The sequence below is a fragment of the Jaculus jaculus genome, chromosome 4 (assembly GCF_020740685.1).
Source record: "Jaculus jaculus isolate mJacJac1 chromosome 4, mJacJac1.mat.Y.cur, whole genome shotgun sequence".
NCBI lineage: Eukaryota > Metazoa > Chordata > Mammalia > Rodentia > Dipodidae > Jaculus > Jaculus jaculus.
In genome coordinates this window covers 178,154,734-178,167,261 of record NC_059105.1, presented here as the reverse complement: position 1 = coordinate 178,167,261, position 12,528 = coordinate 178,154,734, and positions in this window count along the sequence as shown.

Below are 12,528 nucleotides of genomic sequence, written 5' to 3'. Positions count from 1 at the left end.
ATACTTATTCTTTTTCTTGAATTTGTTTAGTTTTATTTATTTATTTGAGAGTGACAGACAGGGAAAGAGGCAGATAGAGAGAGAATGGACACACCAGGGCCTCTAGACACTGCAAATGAACTCCAGACGCAAGTGCCACCTTGTGCATCTAGCTAACGTGGGTCCTGGGAAATTGAGCCTAGAACCAGGGCCCATGGGCTTCACAGGCAAGCGCTTCACAACTAAGCCATCTCTCCAGGCCCCCATACTTATTCTTAATACAGCTTCTAACATGACTATAAGGAACTTGAAAATGTCAGTATGAAGAAGTTTGCAAACTAGTAACAACTTCGCATGCACTGTCACAGCACTTTTAAACATAAGATCTGAGATCACCATTGTGTCTTAACCTCAAGATCTAGGACTCTATGCTAACAATACTTTCATTTTGCAAGGCCACGGGCTGAACCTGGGGCTTTTAAACATTATGAGCTATATACCCATCCTATACGTAAAATACTTTGAATGGCCTGTTGTAGTTTTGACTCTAAAAGAGAATGATAACCATCTTGTTTATATAGGCTTAGTGTATACATTTATTAAAGGGCTCCTTTTTGATCTCTAAGTGTTCCTGTGGATGATAGTGTAGGAGAAAGCAAAGACAGAGAGCCCACCGTCTTGAGGATGAGTGAATGAGATGAGGGAGCTGCACATGAATTGTCGCAGCCACGGTAACTCTGGGATGAGCAAGCTCATTATTTATCATGTAGCCTCTATTCACATTTTTATGTTTGATTTTGTCCTTTGATTGTAATGACAGGTTATGGTTAGACATTATTAAAGATGAATGCTGAAGAAGTGACTAAATGAAAAGGCAAGAAATTGAGGTTGATTGGTGTCATCTTGGGGGGTGGGAGGCAGGAGAGAGGCCCCCTTTCCTCCCGAATGCTGCATATCTCACCGCACACATAGGAATCAGTTTAGCATATTTGCTGTTAGTGTTGCTTTGCAGTGAATGGACTCTGGATGGTGGAGGGCAGGGAAGGGAACCCTCCCGAAGGGATCGAACATGCATGCTTACAGATGCTGCATATCAGCTGGGCATGCTCTGGGGCCTCATCCTCCATTCCTGCATCTCTTCTCTCATACCCTCCATTCGGTCTTCAGAAACACAGCCTCCACTAAACTCCTGAGGAAAAAAAAGCTAATCAGATTTTTTCTTAGACTTTGGAATGCTGTGTGTAGCAGGACTGATTCTTTTTGAATGTTTGCAGAAAAACATTCAGGAATTGGAAGTATGAGTCTAGACCTTAGGCATGAATATATAATGTAAGACTCTGTAATTGATTTTCTTTCACATTTAGGATGTGTGGTAGTTTTAATGTGATAGTTTGAATATACGGCTCCATAGACTCAAACATTTTATTAAAATTGAGCCTGCAAATTCAGTCCCCTAGCAGGCAGATCACTCCTACTGGTGATATTATTGTGGGTGGGGTGCAATGACCTTGAACCCTAAGGTGTGTTTGGAGGTCGTTCCTTACTCCAGGCTTAAGGTATGTGAAGAGCAGATGGAGCTCTGGCTGCTTTCTGTTTTTTGGTGTGTGCTGCCTGTTTAATGGTGCCTCTCTGTCCAGAGCTCTGGAAATGAGCCAACTTCTTCTGTCATTGATAGCATTTCCTCTGGAATCTGTAAGTCTGAAAGAAACCCTGCCCTCCTGTAAGGTGATTCTGGTTGGGTGTTTGTCCAGCAACAGATGCTCACTGCAACAGGATGTGTTCTTGTCTTTAAGATACCTGTATTTTAACATTACCATGGAGAAACTTTTACCAAAAGACATCAAGAGCTGTATGCAAGATTATTTACCATAGTGATATGTATAATTGCTAAAGTAGGGAAAAATTTGAAAGTCTTTTGAAAGGAAACTGATAATTGAGATAAATATTTATATTGCAGTGGTGTGCAGTAATGACTGCAAGAAATCTATAGCAATTCATATATATCTTTGGAGAGAAGTCTCACAATATCAAATATTAATGAGCTGCCATGAATGCATGGATATGTTAATGGAGATGTAAATTTATGTAATCACTGTGGAAGAGAAATTATGAATGCCTTATACTGTAGGAAATATAATAAATATTAGTAGCTTATTATAAGCCAGTGATTTTCCTAAATGCAGAAATGATAAGTACCTTTCTTCTCGTAACTGTGAAGTCAGCACCCTAGTTGTTATCATCTGGTGCAAGAGACCGCAGACACAGGGAGGCTGGGCAGCTTGGCCACGCCCACAACAAAGCGACTCAGTGTATAACCAGCACTGCACCTCTGCACCACCCTCTGACCCCACACTTCCTCTTATACATATTCCTCATACGTTTATTTGTCCCTTGCAACTAATAACTGTAATAATTCATAGTTATTGACATATACCACCTAGAAATAACCCTCACTGTACCATCAATATACCCATGCTCATGGTGATTACACTGTTAATAGCAAAATAAAACCAACCACCAAAAACATTTACTGATAATAAAACAGGTAAATAATTGAGATATGCTCTTATAAGATGACATTTTGCAACGATCAATAAGAGCCATGCCATTCAAATTATTAGCACAATCTTACAAATTAATGAAAGTCCAGGGCAGGGGACATTTATTAAATGTAAGCACAAATGTCCAAATGCATGCAGATAATCATATTGATCAGTATTGAATTGTATTATATGTACATTAAGTCTCTAATTTTGTACACTATGCTTCCACAAAATAATTACCAAAAGCTATTTAAAAATGAATTTTACTAGAATTTTTATTTATTTGCAAGTAGTGTGGGAGGTGAGAAGGAGTGCACCAGGGCTTCCTGCAGCTGCAACAAATGCCATATGTATGCATCACTTTGTGTAGCTGGCTTTACATGGGTGCTGGGATTTGAACTTGGGTCAGGAGGGTTTGTAGGCAAGCACCCTACCCACTGAGTGACTGCTTCAGTGCTAGAGAGAATTCATTTTTAAAAGTATTTATTTCCCAGCAGAAAGAGAGAAAGAGACAGAGGAGAGAAAGAGGGAAAGAGAGAAATAGAGTTCTAGGGTCTCTAGCAGCTTCAAACAAACTCCAGATAACTATAGGTGTTACAAGCAAGCACCTTAACCACTGGGCAATCTCTCTATCAATTAGTTGTACCTTTAAGAATGAAAAATGAAACACATTGAGTGTTGTTGTTTATCCAATTCAGGAAAAAAAATGGTGTATGTTTAGAAAGCTTAGCTTTTTCTTAAATTTAAAAATAGATCCTCAAGTATTGTCATGGAATTAAAAAATCTTTAAAAAATTGAATATGAAAATGATCACAGATGTCATAAAGATTTTGTGAAATTATAGCTTTATGTATAATAGGAATGATAATTTTGAAAGAAGGCATATTAACTTTATTTGAGTTCCCATCACTGAGTACCACAAACTGGGCACTTTAAATTGTAGAAACTTATTTTCTTACTGTTCTGAATGCCATAAACCCAAGAGACAAGTGGTAGGAGGTTTGACTTCCTCTGAAGTTTCTCGTCTTGCCTTGGAGATGACTGGCTTTTAGCTGTGTCCTCAATGATCATCCCTTTGCATGGTCAGCGTCTAAGCTTCTCTTATAAAATATTAGTTCTTCTACATTTACTCACCCATCCTAGCTTCCTTCTCCTATAATTTTATGTTCAAATATAGTCATAATGTCAGGTACTGATAGATTAGTCTTCACCATATGAATTCTGGGGAAACACAATTCATTTTAATTACATTAAGCAAATATTACGTAACTGAGAATGAACCAATATGAAGTAATCTAATATCATATATCCAATAAAATGGGATCTATTAGAAGCATCAATTGTAGGAAATAATGTACCTGATACATTACGTGGAAAATAAGTTTATAAAACAAACATATATTTCAACTTTTTGAACAAACCTACCCAAGACAACGACACTCATAGTAGTTATCACTAAATGGCAGCTTCCTAATCATTTTAGATAAAAAGAAAAGCTAATAATCTCTCTGGCCCTTCCACCATCACCAAGGTCAGGTGGAGCAGGTAGTCCATTGTCCAGTCAGGAGTACTGATTGTCCTCTGGACCTGTCACATCTTGGTTTCCATCAACATTGTCTAGTCTTAGACTTTTCTATGACAATGGAGTTACTCTGTAGTGCAATCTGGAAGCCCCAACCCCATGTAACCAAGAGGACGCTGTGGGCTCACCCAGCATGTTGACATGTTTGAATGCCTGGACATGCCGGTTACTTTCAATTCGGGGTTCCAATTTTCAGGTGTTTTGCTGGGTGTGGGTGGTGAATGTCTTTAATCCCAGCACTGGGGAGGCAGAGGATAGCTGTGAGTTCAAGGCCACCCTGAAACTACATAGTGAATTCCAGGTCAGCCTGGGCCAGAGTGAGATCCTACCTTGGAAACCATACCCCCCCCACACACATACTATGTCTCATGAGAAAATGAGCAAGATTTGAAGATCTATTTCTTATAGTATTCATAAAACTGGTCAAGAGAGGCCATACTTTTGACAAATATCTTTATCCTCAATGCTAAACAGCACATTGAAGAGAGAACTGAAAATTTAGAAGCAGTTGCTTAGTGTTCAATGAGAGTTAATGTCAGGAAAGTCACGTAAATAGAGAACTCCAAGACGTTTGTGTCCTTATGGCTTTGGCCATATTCTCTCTCAATTTCAACCTGAGTAACACCAGTTGACCTTCTGCTCTGAGATGAAAGGTCAATAATAAAAGTTAAGCTGTCATAACTTTGAATAAAAAAAGTGTTTATCACTTTTGAAGACTGAAGCCCTCAATATTCCATTAAAAAAGAGAGAGGGGCTGGAGTGATGGCTGAGCAGTGAAGGAGTTTGCCTGAAAAGCCTAAAGATCCAGTTTGATTCCCCAAGTACCCATTTAAGCCAGACATACAAGACGGCTTATGCATGTAGTATTTATTTGCAGTGGTTAGAGTCACTGGAGCACCCATTTTTCTCTCTCTTTACCTGCCTCTTTTTCTCTCTCAAATATATAAATAGATAAATGAAATATTTTTAAAAAGAGACAGGAAGCCAGGCATAGTGGTGCTTGCATTTGATCTCAGTACTTTATATCTGAGAGTCTGAGGCCAGCTTGAGACTACAGAGTGAATTCCAGATCAGCCTAGGCTAGAGTGAGACCCTACCTCATGAAAAGCAACAAAGACAACAATAAAAACCATTAACAAAACCATTGGACTGAAGAAATGGCTTAGCAGGTAAGGTGCTTGTCTACAAAGCCTAAGAATCCAGATTTGACTTCCCAGAACCCATGTAAACCAGACACACAAGGTGACATGTGTGCCCAAAGTCACACGTGTGCATAAAGTAGCACACGCTTCTTCTGGAGTTGGATTGCAGTGGTCAGAGGCCCTGGCATGCCAATTCTCTCCGTCTTTCTCTTTCTCTCTCTCTCTCTCTTAAAAAAAAGAGAAGAGGGGAAAAAAAGTAAAGATCACTACATACCTTTTGTCCATAAGCTACACCAGTTGTACACATTGTCCCTTGACATTTAATCTACCTTCCTAAGCTGAATCCAAACACTGTATCACAACAGTATTCTCCCTCCGCCAATATTTGCTTGCATTCATTTCTATGTTTCAGTGTTTAGAACTAGTTTCTTGGTTCCTCTAAGCTCTATGTTTCCCTGTTCATTGGCTCTTGCCTAGCAAAGTAATCTCAGAGGGACTGTCAAAACTGAAATGCTATGACTGTGGAAAAGGTAGAAAGACATTATGAAGTACTCAGGAAAAAAAAACTAGTATACACAAAGCGTAAAAACACTCATTTGTAGTGTGCTTTGAATCGATGTGTAAGACCATGGAAGAACAGATATTCCACACATGGAATATTACTAATTCCTTCTGATTGGATGTTTAGCTACTTTCAGAGAGTGTTGTATAGTGTGTGGACTACTGTAAGTAATCACCGGGGGCTAATTTATAACACTAGAAATGCATTGCCACAGCTGCTGAAAGCTAAGCTCTGGGCTCCAGTGGACTTTTTTCCCTGTGACATCAGCCTTTCTTTTTCCAAGATGGTTCCTTCTTTCTGTGTCCTCACGTGGTGGAATAAGAGATGGATCTTTGTTCATCCTTTATAAAGGCACTAAATTCCATAGTCACCTTTCAAAGGCACTGCCTCTTAATATCACCACTTTGGCAATGGGCTTGCATCATGAGTTTTAGGAGAACCCTGCCCACAGCATTGGTGCACAAGCAGTGACATCATAATTGTTTAATAATAAGTGGTAGGTACATAAAAATGTCATGCACTCCTATAAAAACCAACCTTCCTTTCCTTTCTCTGAGTGAACGGCTTTCATAAGCTGTGTCACATGTCTGTTTTAGACAATACAACAGTATATTCACCCATACACGTCTCCTTTAGGAGAAAAAAGTATACACATTTTTTGCTTATGCTATTATAATCATGATTATACTTACTAAAAGGAAAAAAATATAGTATGTGTTGTACTGCTATAAATGGCATTTTGGACAAGATCACTCACTAATTCTAGATGGGCAATGACAGAAACAATAGTGTTTTATTTTATAGGTATGGCATTCTGAGACTCCAAATTCCTAGTTTAGGAACATGTAGCTTCAAAGGGATAATCTCATCCGAAGACTGTGGGTTGGCTTTTTATAGAAACATGTAATTTTCCTGAAAGCTGCTATGTTATGAATTACATGGAGTAATAAGTATAGGCCCTTGATGATACGTTGTCTCATTTTGGGCTTTAATTTGAACAGCAGTGAGTATAATTCCATAAAGCGCCTTCTCTATGTGAGTGTAATACTGTATTCAAATGCATCACCGAGGAGGCATTCTTTCCATATTTATTTTTAAATATTTCTTCTATTTGCTAAAATAATGTAGTGACATGGAAGGACTATCCTGCATGTTTATAAAAATGAAACATTCCTCTTCTATCTCTGGGATTTGCTAGATGCTAGGATTAGATGCCTATAAAAGCCACCAAGGTGGATTACTGCAGAAACCAAGGTTTTATTTCTTCTAATCACTGCTATGGCAGGGAGTCTTTTTCTTGTTTTGTGGTCCTTCTAGGAAGCCAATGACTTTTGTACATAGTCTATGTTCTGGGTCACAATTTGATCTTGTCTTTTGATAAGGCGATTTCTACCTGGTTCTCTGAGAAGGTCATGCGCATTGTTGGGTGTCAAGCAGGAAGCACAGGTTCATCAAAAGAGTCCTGTGGCTTTTAAACAAGTTTTGCTGTCAGACAGGCAGTCAGATACTGTTCAGTGGCCTTGTGTCTCATTATGATATTTGGCTTCAAACTTCTGTGAAAGGAGAAGTGTGGCAAAGAAATGACACTATGCGTAGAAACCCTTACATGGAGGAAGACCTGGCTTGTTAGTAATACCTACGAGGATTCACACAAATGTTTGGCACAGGTACCTTGAGGCACATGTTATGCTTGGAAGGAGAGCTGCTAAAAAAAAATCACTTGTTATGCAGGCATTTTGCAAAATATACTCATATAGCCCTGGGGAGATGTGTGGCATGTACACTGCCTGAAAGTATTAAACACGGAGAGGCATTAAAAAAATCATCCTCATCTATCTTACTGTGACTGGCCCCCACTTTCCCTTGAGTGGCCTCACAACAGATTACAGAATCAAGGGGAGAGAAGAGGCATAACTGCTGGATGGCTTGTGATGACGGCGATTTCTCAAGTGTGTCATAACACAGTAATAAAGAGCTGGGAAGTATGTCCCTCATTCCATCTACACCGCAGCGACTGGTTTACTTGAAGTATGGCAGACTGTTGACTGTGGCAGATTTGGCAACAGAAGGAGTGACTAGGTCCTGCGATGAAGGTGCAGAGCAGACCTCCAGGGACGGGTCCTCACCACGCCTCCACGTCATTCAAGGCAAGCAGGGATTGCCGCCTCTTCAGATAGCACGGTGACTATTCAGGGGAAAGCAGTAACTGCCACTACTGCTATAAACAAGCCTATTTGCTATGTATTAAGCAGAGGCTCTTAACATAGTTGCTGCATTTTTCCTGATGTGTTAATGTGGTGGGGGGGGGGGCTCCCATGTGATAATAGTGTGTGTGTGGAGGTCAGAGGCGGCTTTGGGTGTCAGTCCTTGTCTTCCACGTTGAGGCCGGGTGTCTTGTAGCTCAGCACGGCCTTCAACGGGCTAACTGACCCCCGGGATTCTGGGTGATTGCGCTGTCTCGGTCTTCCTTCAAGCCCGAGGTGGTGTGAGGTGACAGACACTAAGTTATCCTCTCCAGCTTCGTGTGGGTTCTGGGTTTCCCGCCTCAGGTAGTCATGGTGGCGCAGCAAGCACATGAGCGACTGAGTCATCTCCCCAGCCCTACAGTGCATTTTAAATTGGTATATGTTTTTGTCCACAATACTGGGTTCCATCAGGACGTTTTCATACAAGTATGTTAGAGACTTTGAGAACGACTCTGTCCTCTCTCCTTTGGATCCCCCGCTCCCTCCCGTTGGTCTCCTCTGTTCCTGTAGACAGATCTGCTATTTCTTTCGTGTCATATGTGCATATTTGATTTTATGTACTTATATAAAATCTCGGGTTCACAAATAAAAGAAAATGTGTGATATGTTTCGCTGAAGCTGACTTAATTCACTAAATATGACAATGTCCCATTGCATCCATTTTCCTTCAGATGACATAGTTTTGTTCTTCTTTATGAATAAAATCCTATTGTGTTTTGCACCACGTTTTCTTGGTGTTACTCTGTTGACATGTGTGCACGTTGATTCCATTACAGCCACACTGAGGAACTCCGAGGGTGCTTCAGGTAGATACCCAGAAGCCCGCTGCACACTTTACTCCTCAGTGTGACTCACATATACCAGCCACCCCATTGCCAGTGCATGGTTAAATACAGAAAAAATGTGGGCCACAAATTTGAAGCACAAACAGAAGGTAAGTGGTGCACCCAGGTTCTGGGCCTGAGTGCAGAGCAAAATAAAAATAAAAGCAAAAACTTTGGCATCAATTAGCATATAAGACTCACTTGTGAATGTGAGAAATTTCGTTCTGTTAATTATGTATTATAACACACACACACACTCACGCACACACATTTTCCCTCATCTATGGCTTTTATAATCTGACTAAAATGAATAGGCCTTTCTGGTCCACCCAAGTGTGGATTCACATGACCTCTCAGTCTCACACTGTAGCTCATTATTTCGCTCATTTAATTTTAGTTCCAATTTTTTCAGTGTCCTCTGTAAAGTTAAAATCTTTGCTTACTTATGTCCTATATAATAGCCATCACACACTCACTCTTGTTTCAATGCCCTTTACCACCACAATTACATGCTCTTTAAGTTTGAGATTTCTCATATGTTGAGGAAACAATACCATTAGGAACTGCTCCATATCTTCAAGATGTTTGTAATTTAGTATGACTTAGATGGTGGTCAGCAGCTATTGACAGTATGATGCTTAGAACTGCAGCGACAGGCGCGTGCTGATAAAGTTGTAAGCGAGGATGAAACACGGGGCAGGCGGAAGAGACCGTGGCTAAACTCAGGGCTGCGCAGTAAGCATGAGGGAACCACGTGAAGTCGGGTGGCGCGCGTTCAACAAAGGAGACAAACTGCACGAAGTTGGAATTGAGTGATAGGACCTTAGGACTGAGTAGTCAAGGCCTGTGAGAGACCAGACTGAAGCTTTAAAGAGACCATCAAGGAAGACCCTCATGGTCTTAGTAAGGAGTGGACAGTCCCTGAATGGGAGTGCTCCGGTTTCGGGCAGACCCTTATCCCTCTATGCCACAGGGAAGAGGTGCAAAAGCAGCTTAAGAGAGGTCTGAGCAATGAATGCTTGACTCTGCAGTTTGTTTCGTGACCCTACAAAAATCAGTTATGGCCACAGCAATCTGAGTGATTCGTACTAATGACAAGCTGCATTGTAACGTGAACTAGAGATGCGGTAAGGGGTGTGTGTGTGTGTGTGTGTGTGTGTGTGTGTGTGTGTGTGTGTATGCTCATTTATCTTTCACTAGAGCAAAGCCATTAGTCTTGGGGATGCTGGGATATTTTTTTATTTTTTATTTTTTTGGCTGCATTCAGTTCCTATCTAGTGTACTGGATGGAGGTTCAATTAGCAGAACGTGTTGATGAAACACCTACATATTTCCTCCTATTCATTCCTTATTTTGAAGTGTAAAAACAAAATACTAAGAGCATAAATAGTGCTTCTGCCCTGATGTTGCTAAATGTATTCAGGTTTGTTTAAAGCCTCAACATAATTAGGTGAGAAAGGCTCTGAGAGCTCTGTGAGGTCAGAGGTGGCCAGGGCAGGGCACGCTCACTAGCCAGTGTGAGGGTGGCCTGCATACAGAAAGGACAGCAGTAAACTTGGATGGGGGGCTGCGGCGCACAGTCTTAAGACCCCTTAACATTAGGAAAGATTTTTAGGTTTTCTGGGTAAATGCTGAATCAGTGAAGCCACATTTCAGGAAAAGTCCTCCCACAGTGCTACACCGGAGACCCCAGGTGACCGTGTGGAAATTCAATGTGAGGCTGGCTTCCCTTGTGAACGCAGAGCCTGGTTCACTTGGGAGCTTCGCTTCAGGAGTCTGGACAGGGGACTTGGCTGAGTGACGCAGAGGAGGGCAAGCCAGTGCACGGTTAAATACCGAGGGCTCGCTGTGCGTCTAGCTCAGGTATACGAGGGTACAGCTCTCTGAGGAACTGTCGCACAAAACATCCCTAAGGGATGAAGTCGCTCGTTCAGATTTGCCACTTGGGGGCCTGGAGAGATGGCTTCAGTTAAGGTGCTTACCGGCAAAGCCTGAGGAGCCAGGGTGCAAGTAGCCGGTCCCCATTTAAGCCAGATGCGCAAGGCGGTGCATGTGGCTGGAGTTTGTTTGCAGTGGCTGGAGGCCCTGGTGCACCCATTCTCTCTCTTGATATATGCAACTTTCTCTCAAATAAATAACTAAATAAAATATTTAACAAATTGCTACACGGAAGGGATGAAGACACTCATAATTGCTATGTGGATATGGCAATCCCACATCCTTGCGTGTTTCATCTGTTTTATTGATTATTTTACATAATAAGAAGTGCACAGACATCCAGTTTTAGTATTAAAGAAGATTACTTGACCCCAAATGCTGCGTCCATCCCTGTAAAGCCGTCTCCAGGTTTGGCACGTCTGCTGCGGACTTGTCATACACAGGGAGGCCTCATGAGCTATGCAGGCAGACAGAGTTGTGGTCTGGTCAGGTAGGATGTACCTCCCTCTTCCTTTAGATTACAATCAATAAATAAATAAACCCAAACAATTGTATTAGCCTCTCTCTCAGCCACTGAGCTTCCCATCTGAGCTGTCACTTCATGAGGCAGTTTGCTGGTTTAAATTCCTTCGTACTGTGTGGGGCTGCAAACTCCCAGAACCTCCAGTGCCCATAAATACTAGCAATAAAATAGTCTTCCCCCATGGAGGATAATTTTAATTTCAAGTCATCATAATTCTCATAACAATAAATGGTTTAATTTTAGTGAAATAATTCATGACAGACATCATCAGGGAAATAGCTGAAAAGTGATTCTTTTTTGCTTCTCTGCTTTATCAGGATGCTGAAGAAATTAGGACAACGGGCTTAGAGCTGGCTAGTGACTGTTCACACAGTATTGTAAAACTCTTGGGCCTGCCATCTAACATTTTCATCTTAAACCTTATTTTCTCAGTGCTCACTGGAATTACACCTTTCCCTTCGTGCTTCTATATTTTGACATCAGACATCTCTCATTTAAGGAAAGTGATGCTTGGAATATAAGGTCAGCACTCTATTGTGAAGTGTGATGTAGCAAGCAAGTCTTATGTCGACACCTTTCCCTGCCTTTTTTATCTGGCATATGCAAAAATGTCACTTGGGAGACTGAGGCAGGAGGATTGCAGTGAGTATGAAGTCTGTCTGGGGTACGTAGTGAGTTTGAGGCCAGCACCAGTTACAAACTGAATTTCTGACTCTAAAGCCAGAAAGAAAATGAATTTTGAAAAGTCAAATGGATACATACACACACACACACACACACACACACACACACACACACACACACACATGTATGGAGAGAGAGACAGAGAGAGAGAGACAGAGAGATGCAGATAGAAAAGTAGAAAAGAATGGGTGTACTAGGGTCTCCAGCCACTGCAAACGAACTCCACACATATGCACCAACTTATGCCATCTGGCTTATGTGGGTACTGGGGAATTGACCTTGGCTCCTTAGGCTTCACAGGCTAGGGCCTTAACCACTAAGCCATCTCTCCAGCCCTTCAGCCATCTTTTCCATTCTGTGCTCTTCCTCTTCTCCATCACCAGAGCAGCAAGCCTTACCCATCTGTCTCTAAACTATATCTCACGTGTTTCCTATTTGCAGGGTCATCAGCTATCTCAAACATTACCTCGCCAGTAGAATGCAGGGATGGCTTTGTACCCAGTCT